At 38.3% G+C, this 10,202-nt stretch overlaps 1 long non-coding RNA gene across 1 annotated transcript; it reads right to left on the bottom strand.

Annotated features, from left to right (window-relative positions):
* Nucleotides 1-5,372: 5,372 nt before the first annotated feature.
* On the bottom strand, nucleotides 5,373-9,262 carry LOC146456332 (uncharacterized). The gene is made up of 4 exons (XR_014858828.1): nucleotides 9,022-9,262; nucleotides 7,928-7,975; nucleotides 6,776-6,940; nucleotides 5,373-5,466 (listed from the first exon to the last, which is right to left on the bottom strand). It is a non-coding gene; the product is annotated as an uncharacterized LOC146456332 (long non-coding RNA).
* Between the last annotated feature and the right edge of the window lie 940 nt (nucleotides 9,263-10,202).

The following is a 10,202-nucleotide window of genomic DNA, read 5'->3' as shown; positions in this document are numbered from 1 at the left end:
AAGAAGAAAGGCCGTGCCTCTCGAAATATTGGAATAATATACTTCCCTGACCGTGAAATCAGCCTTGCTCTGTTTTAGATTATTTGTTCTACGATTGTAGCAGAATTTGCTCCGGAACAGTAGCATTAATTTACTGAAAACCACTGTGTTAATGACGATAATTAAGAATACTTTTTTATCCTAAATTTTTATTTTCCAATTCTGTTTAATATTTTAGTCATTTCATTTTCGGGTCACCCGGCCACTTTAATAGTTTATACTGTTCTAGTGGCCATCCGAGGTTGAGCAGTGGACGGGGTCGAGTTGCAAATTTATCCAGTTTATAGATCGCCACCACCACATGAAAGAACATGTCAGAGCTTTAGTCATTTGACGAAGTTTGGTGTTGCTTATTGAATAAAAATTGAATCATGGTTCAAAATCCATACGGCGTTCCCCAAAACCATTCAAACAAATGGAGTCTGTGATCAAAATTTTACCTTTCCTTATATCTTCAGCATTTGAAAGTATGGGAGGAAAGTACTACCATCGGATTTGCTCCAAAGACGAATTATTCGAACATTGATCAGCAGAATTGCTCTCATATTTAACAAAACGAGGCTATAACGACCGTTTTGTGAAAGAACAAATCTTAAGAGCCAAACAGATACCCAGAAGTGAGACATTACAGGAACATAATCATGATAAATCTAATTCCAACACCCCAGTCCCCTTCCGGTCACTTATAACCCAGCACTACCTAATATTCAAGAAATACTTCACAGGAAACAACCTATTCTTAACTCCACAGATTGCCTTCAAAAAATATTCAAAGATAAACCATTCATCGCTTGCCGTCGTTCACCAAACCTTCGCGAGCTTTTGGTTCGAGCAAAACTAAAGAACACTAACACGACACCCAAGCTCACCTCTGGCACTTTCCGCTGCAACTCCACTCATGGATGTCTCACTTGCCCGTACATTGTCAATGCAAGAACTTCGTACACTTTAAGCAACACCGGCGAAACAAGACAAATAAAACAACATATAACCTGTAATTCTACTAACCTTAGATATATGATTGAATGTAAAAAATGTAAAAAACAGTATATAGGGGAAACCAAACGCACGATCCGTGAAAGGTTCACAGAACACAGACAAGCGACAAACAACCCACATCACGCCAACTCCACAGCAGCAGTCCCTACACACTTCAACTTACCAGGTCACTCTTCTGCGGACATGCGACTTATCCCTCTCGAACTACAACCCACCATCAATGCCTCCCGCCGTAAGGCAAGCGAGGCTTTGCTAATTTATAGAGGGAAAACGTTATCTCCAGAAGGCATCAACAGGAAAAACGAACGCTGAACCTTGATTATACACTTCTATATTTTTGTTATCTCATATTTACAAGTACGCTGTCTTCATGTCATGTATTAGCCAATCATTTTTTTGCATGTATTTTTCAAACTTTAATTAAGGAGCCGTTATTATGTTTTCCTTCAGTATAGCTCTGGCCCTGAGGAAGACTAATTCTATTAGTCGAAATATTGGCCACTAATAAATCTGCCCTTTGCCGCAGTGCCAGCCTTGCATTCAGTTTTATATTTCCAAATGTTAAGTTGTAATTCCAACGGGAGGCTCGATTATTTCAAGCGTAATAGGCCATTTTACAGATGTGTGTTTAGTGACCTGGCCTTGGATTGGAAGCGACGCTGGGGGTGACCTTGTTTTGATACAAACCTCAGTTTTTCATATGTAAATGCAAACCAGTTTGCATCAGAACAGCATGATCTACATATGAAAAGCAGTGAGGTTTGTATCAAAACAAGGTCACCCCCAGCCTCGCTTCCAATCCAAGGCCAAGTCACTAAGCACACAACTGTAAAATGGCCTATTTCCACATTCGGTTTGCCGCAATTACTCAATTCAAAATGTCCGCGAACCACACGGAGAGTTGAGCTGAGTAGACTGTGACGTCATGTTATCCTTCACTCCACTGATAATTATCCCCATTGTCGAATTGTGTTCAAAACTACCACTCGCGTTAGAACTGAAATAAGAGCCATATTCGGCAAAAGTAGGGGGAAAACTTAGCATTTCGACTGCTTTTTCTCGCTTTCGGACGCCGCAAACGGATGATAAGATGACGTCACGAGAGGAAAGCCGCTGCACAAAGTTTGTCGGCTCAAGTAGTTGCTGTTTGACCAATCATGGCAGACGCATTTTGCGTACTTTCGGGCAGCCATTTTAAGACTATACTTTTATCAGATTGGTCTGAATTGTATTTTTTCTTGCAATATAAGGTCTACATTCCAGAGATGTCACACATCTCTGTCATGGGCAAATCATGGGCAAATATTTACAATTTGTATTTTAATCCTTATTTTTTGAGCATTTCTTAATTCGTATCTAGTGTATTTTATTCCGCACCTAGAAATTCTAAGTACTCTAAACCATAGCCTGCGAGCAAGCTCTCTTGGGGCGGGGGGCGGGAGGAGGGAAGAGGCGAGGCCTCTTTCTCCCTCCCGCCCCCCACCCCCAAGAGAGCTTGCTCGCAGGCTATCTAGACCAAAGGAGTGGTGTTTCTTTTATCCCGTTTATAGTCCTTTTTGTACTGCACAAGTAGTTGTTTATTACCGACTGCTATAATTTAGTGAGCTAAGTTTACTGAAAAATCCGCACGGTGATCCAAATGACCACTTAATTTATAATATAATCAGAGTATCAGTGACAAGAGCAAATGCACCAAAAATCTGACCAAATGCAATATGTAACATTCATAGTCTCACCCTATCTACTACACTGATTCAAACACGAGGTGGTTCACAGAAGTCTTTGATTATATCTAACTTTTTATTGTCACTACAATGTGTCTACAGCTTGTTTTGACCAACTTATTGGATTTCTTATCAATTGCTCAGCATTTTCGGCTAAATCTTGACCACAAGATGGCTAATCAGTAAGGATTATAGGATGCGTGTCTCCGATTGAAGTGAAAAAAAATCATTGTTGCACGAAAGAAGAAAAACACGTAGAATGTTGAAAATGTAACTGAGAAAATACGTCGCTAAAACACATGGGAGAAAATTCCATTTAACACTCGATTTAACAGCCCAAACACCAAGTTCACCAAACGCATGGGTAAAAAGAACTAAAATGTAAGATTTAAATTCCCAGTGACACGTTGATACAAAAAAAACCCTCCTTATCCTTTGCAGATCTCCTCTGATAACTACGACAGAAAGAAATCCTTGTTTTGGTTTCACAGTAATTTTTTTGTAAATCCACGGTTCCACAATCAAATCAATTTTTGTAACCATGAAATTGCTTTTTAATATGTACAGTCATTACAGGCTGACCTTGCGGCCAACAACACTGGCATCTAATAAGGGAAGACGTCTTCCTTTACTACTGCACATTAATTAACGTTCTTTACATCTTGGAATTGAGAAATACGGTTTTCTTAACTGCCGGTGCCTAGTAATATGAAGGTATTATTTTCGTGCGGTTTTTGACTATGAGGAAAAAGCAAGTGTTACAGGAAACCAAAAAGAAACTCAGGAGTGACCATGAATTCTTCAGAAATAATAAAGCCTTAATTCGAAAAAAAAAAGACAGTTATAGTTATATCAGTTTGAAAGCGTTTTAGTATTACCTCAAATTTCCGTTTTGGATTGCAACAGTCCTTGGTAAAATTCGTTTTTCTCACATACAGTCATAAACGGCGCAAAATAAACCTTAGCCTGCAATCAAGCTCTAGAGCTTGCTCGCAGGCTGAATAAACCTCGGGATTAAGAGGCGCCTTCCTCAATAAACACTGCATGCAAAGAAAGCTGATAATAGCGCCAAAATATCCTCGTCCCCGAATGGGGATAAAAATAACGTCTATCGATATCGCTCATCACTTAATTAAAGGTTTTTTAATGATATAAAATGTCACTGGTCACAGTTGTGACCACTGAAAGCCGCCTTGTCAAGAACAAAAGGATATTACGGTATTCCTTGGATATTAAGATTATAGGTGAATTTAACGTCACGTTACTTTTGTGAATTATTCGATCTGTGAAGCTGTCTGGAAATTCAGGAAACCCGACAAATGAATCAACTGATGGAAATTTTCAGGATGTATCTGGAAAAAAGGCGTTAACACTTTATGTTCTTTCTTTCTTTCTTTCTTTCTTTCTTTCTTTCTTTCTTTCTTTCTTTCTTTCTTTCTTTCTTTCTTTCTTTCTTTCTCCAATTCAAAAGTTTCTGATTAAAAAAATGCTACGATTTTGAAAATCTACTCAGTCTCAGTTCTAAGGCTACTGAAACCCTTAAGAAACGCTGGGTGGGAAAAAAATGTTTGGGATCTTGTTAAACAAGAAGTTTCGCCATAAAAGGGCATGCCCCTCCTTCATTCCACACCTTTGCGGGCGTTAGATGCAAATTTAGACGCTGCTCAGTCGTGACAAGTTGACTCAAGCGTCCTCTAAAAGGAATATATGCCTCGAAATTTTATAACGTCACCACAACGAAATGAGATATCAAGTTCTGATTTGTTTAACAACGGTTATTCTGAAAACGAAGCCAATTTTATCGGTAAAAGCCTAAGAAAAAGGCACATGTTGTTTGTCAGTTGTTTATGCTCTGATGCATGGTTGATTGCCAGCTGAAGGTGACAATGACTTGGCCAGGGCTCTTTTATATTGGAACTTCCTGTCTAAGATACCATTATTGGATCCAATCACAGCGCTGGAAATACAATCGGAAATTGTATTTTATGACCTCGTAAGATCAAGAGACACTGTCTGATCTTAGCCTCTTTTAGCAAGGCCATGATGATCAAAATATGGGAAAGAAACGAGTATTGGTACTAAATTTTTTTTAACTGCAATGGATTTGATTATCGAAATCCAAAGTTTTACCGAGTTCGCTCTGCTAAAACCCGTGGAAACTTGCTTCCAAATGCGGAAGTCAGCAGCACAGAGCTAGGACTCAGTCAGTAAAAACTCAAAATGGCCGCGGTTGAGGACTGAAGTTTAAAGGGAAACGGGGACAATTCAGAAATGGCGACCCGGAAGGCAGAAAAATGGAACTGTGGGTAAGATAATGGTGCTATTGAAGCGTCAATAAAATTCACCTTTTACTCGAGACAACTCTTCTCCATCTTCAGTCGACCCCCATGTTTGTTTTCACTACTCATGATGAAAGTCAAGGGAAAGCAGGGTTTCCTTCCAAGTTCACATAGTCTGGAACTTGGGTTGTAGATGTCGATACAAACTAATGCGTCGCGTTCAGGATACGAAATCATTTTGTTTTTGTTAATTTTTCCACGCTAACGAATGGGTATATTACTTAGTTAATATGCAACTCGATCCTTATTGTGTAGACCCAAAGCTCACAACTTTCATTTGCAAGGAAGTTTTATTAGTCATATTCATTTCATCTGCAAGGTTTTGCTTTTCTGTCCATCTATTCGAGTTGTTGATAAATTGTTTCCTGGAATCAAGAAGAGTAAGTGTAAGTGTTATACGCTTACTACATATATACGTTAACAATTTAAATCAATGACTTGATTCTCTTTTAGAATTATACTCAATAAATCGTTTAGGTGGTTTTACACATACTATTAAATAAATACTGTTTCCGCAAAATGCCCATGTTTTTCAATCTCAAGTTAACCGTTAACTGAGTGTTTGGAATCTTCCAGCTTGAAGATAAAGTGTCCGCGCATAGTTTCTACCGTAAAAACCACAAGCGGATTACTTTTACAGGTGTGAAATGGCCAGCGAACACCTATAAGAACTTAACCTTGTTTGGAAAGGAAATAAATGAATTTCTTTGATTGTCATACTATAGAGTACTAAAGTGTGACGTCCCAAATATTTGAATTTTTCAAATTATGGAATTTATTAAGATGTTCGCAAAGAGTATGATGAAAAATGCCTACTTGCCAAAAATCTGCATCTTATTGCAATTTGGGGGTAAAGATATTGGGACTTTTATACTCCAATTCCTCCATACAAATCCTAATTTTGTCTCTATTCTAAACGTTCGCGTTCGCCCTTCAATTTACGTAAATTTTCAAACACCTCAATTAACATCAGCGTTAATTTCCCCAACTGATGGTATGCCAGGCTTCTAACATGATCGTGATTCATCCAAAGAACTATGTCAACGTTTGTCTCTCTGATAAATGAATGTTGTAAACCCCACCGATTGTTAGAAAGATCTGGCTAATCTTTATACCACTGTGAGAACTTTAAGTATTTCGTTTTTCATAAATTACGTTGTTTCGCTTTGTTCTGAATGCAGCCTTGTTCCACTTAAAACTTAACACTTCCCTGAATAAACTCGCTCCTTCCGAGTAAGCGTGATGTATTTATTGCTGTCGCTTACGTTTGCATTATAATCGTCCGTTGGAGTTTGTGAACCAAGAGATTAAGCGTGGCCGAGCGGTTTGGCTTAAGTCCCCCTCTACTCACTAGGTAGAATTATTTCTCGTCAGCCCCGAGTTTAACTCCTCAGCGGCGCTTGTAGATAGCCAGCTGGTTTGCCTCCAGCCAGTTTGGGTTTTTAACCATGTTATGTTCAATTCAGTCTAACTATTAATTCTGAAGTTTCATGCTCGGGTCCATCAGCACCTTAGTTGTACTATAAACACAGACTGAGAGTAAATAAAGATTGTTATTGCCATTGAGTTTCGGGAAAATGTGAAATTCCTGAGCAGAACGAGTTTGAAAACACTGACTTATTTTAGCTAAGCGAGTTTAAAAACACTGACTCATTACGAAAATTAATAGATTACCTTTCATTCCACTGTCATCATAGAAGGTCTGCCCCTGGTAAGCTCAGCAAAATCCACATGTCCATTTGCAGTTCGTCTTCATGTATTTGATATTGCGATCCCCGCCTTTATTACAGTAACTTCTGAAACGGCGGCAGAATGTGCTGGATCCTACGTTCTTGCAATCTGTTTTAAAAAGAAAATAGAACTTTAATTGCCCCTTTAGACAAAACTCATCTAACCTCTCCCCTTGCACAATAAGGCCAAAACCCTGGAGGATGTTTAATGGGTCCTAAATTTTCTAGTTTGTACCTTTACACTTTAAAGCCCGGTTTACACGTACGCCGCAAGCATAAGCAAAAGCATAAGAAACCTACGTGTAAACCAAAGCGACGCAAGCATAAGGCCTTGTACTTGCCCTTCTGCTTATGCGTGCGTCGTCCAGGTTTACACGTACGACGCAACGACGCAAGCACAAGCACGAACACTAGAGAATGAAACGATTTCTTGGACAGAATTAATAACGACGGCTGTGGGTCGAACGGGTAACGAATTACTCTTTTTTCCTCCATTTGTTGTAATAATTCGCGAACGTAAATCCCTGTGATGGGTTAGTTTTAATTTCTTATTCCAGCAGCTGTAAGAATTTACATTAAGGTCTTCACAAACGAAGACTCATTGTTTCGCTCTTCCAATATGGCCGCCATGGACATACTCTATACTTAACGTTATATTCTGTGTTTCCAGATCGCTTTATGGCCTTATAACGGCATATTTGTATAAGTTAAATTCGTATGATCTGTTCGGATGCTTTAGCTGAAAATTTAAGTTGCAGAATGATTTAAGTTTCAGGAGACAGAATCTTATTTCACGAATTTGCCAGTTGTTGCTGGCTTAACGATGAAGCTAGCTGACCATATTTCGCATTTTTAGGGACATGTGTCCCCCTCTGACAATTTGCAAAGGAGAACTTCAGATTTTCCTTGGAACCAAATCCGATTATCAGAGGCGGTTTTGGCCCCTCGAGCAGACATTTACCAAAATGAACCGCTGGGTGCCCGCCATGTTTGTTTTTAATTCAAAATGGCGCCATGACAGTCCAACGAACCAAAAATCCTGCAGGCTTTTCTATTTCGAATTTTGATTGAAAACGTTTCTAATGTGCTTAGTTACCGTTAATGCCGCGACTTGTTAGGTCATCAGAGGCGTCATCCAAAGCACCTGAAAAATTAATTATATTAACATCACAATTTGCATTAATTGACTTACTGACGTCTGTTTCTGATTTCCAATTTTTTACTGACTGACCCTTCAGCCACCAAAATCACCGCAAGAGAGGGGAGAGAAGGGGTGGGAGGTGAGGCTGGACCAAATCATGAGTCGGAAGGTGTGATCTGCTCCAGAAAAGCTGACCATGTTTAACCAAACACTCCTAGAATTACAATTGACCCCTTAAGACAAGAATAGTACTGTTTTATTCCCACGTCGGAGCTGCAGCCGCAGTTTGTTCTTTGGGATTGTTTTTGTATGATTTTGTGAAGCGCGGATGCCGAGCGCAATTGCGACAGATTGGTTTGGAAAGTATCCTGATGTTTCGCCATTTTGAGATATTTTCTTGCGTTAAACTCCATTTCCCATGCAGAGAAATACCCCTTAAATTTTGGACAAAAAGCCCTGAAAATCCTACGTGACTCTACCGTCAGGAGCGAAATACTCTATGCTCTATGGGTTGTGAAGTTTCCGATGACTTACCAGTTCTAATAATAAGTGTTTCATCAAATCCGCATTAACCGTAAAATTTAGCTTACACAATAATTAACTGTTTGTTGGGAGCATTATTCCCACAAATTTCAGCAATTTTAGGTGGCAATTTTAAATAAAAATAATTAAACTCACTTTCATCTCACTGAGTCACGCAGCTTTAGTTAAAGTTCCTCGCACGAATTAACTAGCTCGAAAAAATAATACACCTTTTTGTGTAGGCTTTTGACATATTTTTACCATTTCAAGGATTTAGTTCTTTAAATGTTGAGCCGATTCGACCCTTTGAACGAGTTTCTGCAGCCCTTTGGTGCTTTATATTTCAATTTGAGAAATTTTTGAGGGAAACTGACAAACGACGAGGCGTTTTAAAAACGTTACCGGTTTTACATCTCCGCCTAGAAGTATAAAGACTTCTTAGTCAGTTAAATCTACTGGAGCATTATATACCTTTGGTCACAAAACCCACGTTTCTCCCTATAAAACAACATATCTTTGTTACTTACTCATCATATCCAAGAGTGAACTGGATTCCATTGTAGCTGTGGATCTTTCCACTTGAACCAACAAGAAGACAACGAGCACGAGGACAAGAGATATCTTTATGGAATTCATTGTGCGGACTTCCAAACTCAAGTTTCAAAGGTGACAAAAATCCTGCAGTGGATATGCATATGGCTATTGCCTGTTTGTGTTCCCTTTATATATACTTTTTTCACAGCTGTTTGCTTACTGTTGTTGCCCATTCGCGTGATATTTCTGTTGAGGGCATGATAAATATTTAGTTCAGTTAATAACTGCAATAATTGCTTTTTACTAATCAATTAATGGTTGAATGACTTCCAATGTTGCGTGTCGTGACCAACAGCAAAGCAGATGATTCACTAAAATTAACTGAAAAGCTTTCTATAGATAAATTGAAGGAAATTTTAAAATTAATTTACTATTTTAAAGTGGCAATTTTGTCACATTAGTATTAAATATTGACAATTCTTGTTTTAAAATCTTTCTGGCGTGTCTTAGGCCTTCGTTTATTTAAATTATTAATGTAACCAAATTAACTTGAAAATTTTTTGTTTTTAAGTTTTTTGATATTTCACTCTTCTGGTACTTTCTGCTTTCAACACTTGACAGAACGGATTTGCTGGGAAAAATGTTTTCAAACCAAAGCAAGACAGACAGGCGTCTCTGGGCAGATACATTAGCGGGGAAATGATTTTGCCTGGCGTCGCCGGCACTCCGAACGATCAGACAAAGCTGTTTCCTGATAAAACATTGAATTAATTCCGTCACCAAGAACGTAAGAAATTCATTCTTTCTAAAGTTGTTAGTTTAACGTCGTCTTGTACAATGACATGTTCTTCCTCAACCAAAGATGTTTTTTGTGGGAATGTTAAGGATTCTTGTCATTAATGTGCTGGAATATTAATCAAAGTGCAGCTACAAAATTTCAGGTTACTTTAAACTTTTCTTTATAAGTAAACATTGAAAAAGACAAGATGCTTTACACAAACAAAAAAATGAAATGATAACTGATTATCCTTCTGTGGCAATATTTTAAAACAAAACGCAAATGTTTGCAATCTTCATCTTTCGTTTATTCCTTACAATGAGAAGTCTCCAATAATTTACCCTCATAATAAAACTTTTACAAATAACCACTGAGCTAACAAGATTGTTATTATTC

The sequence above is a fragment of the Pavona decussata genome, unplaced genomic scaffold (assembly GCF_977016875.1).
Source record: "Pavona decussata unplaced genomic scaffold, jaPavDecu1.1 SCAFFOLD_258, whole genome shotgun sequence".
NCBI lineage: Eukaryota > Metazoa > Cnidaria > Anthozoa > Scleractinia > Agariciidae > Pavona > Pavona decussata.
This window is presented reverse-complemented; position numbering and strand designations above follow the sequence as displayed.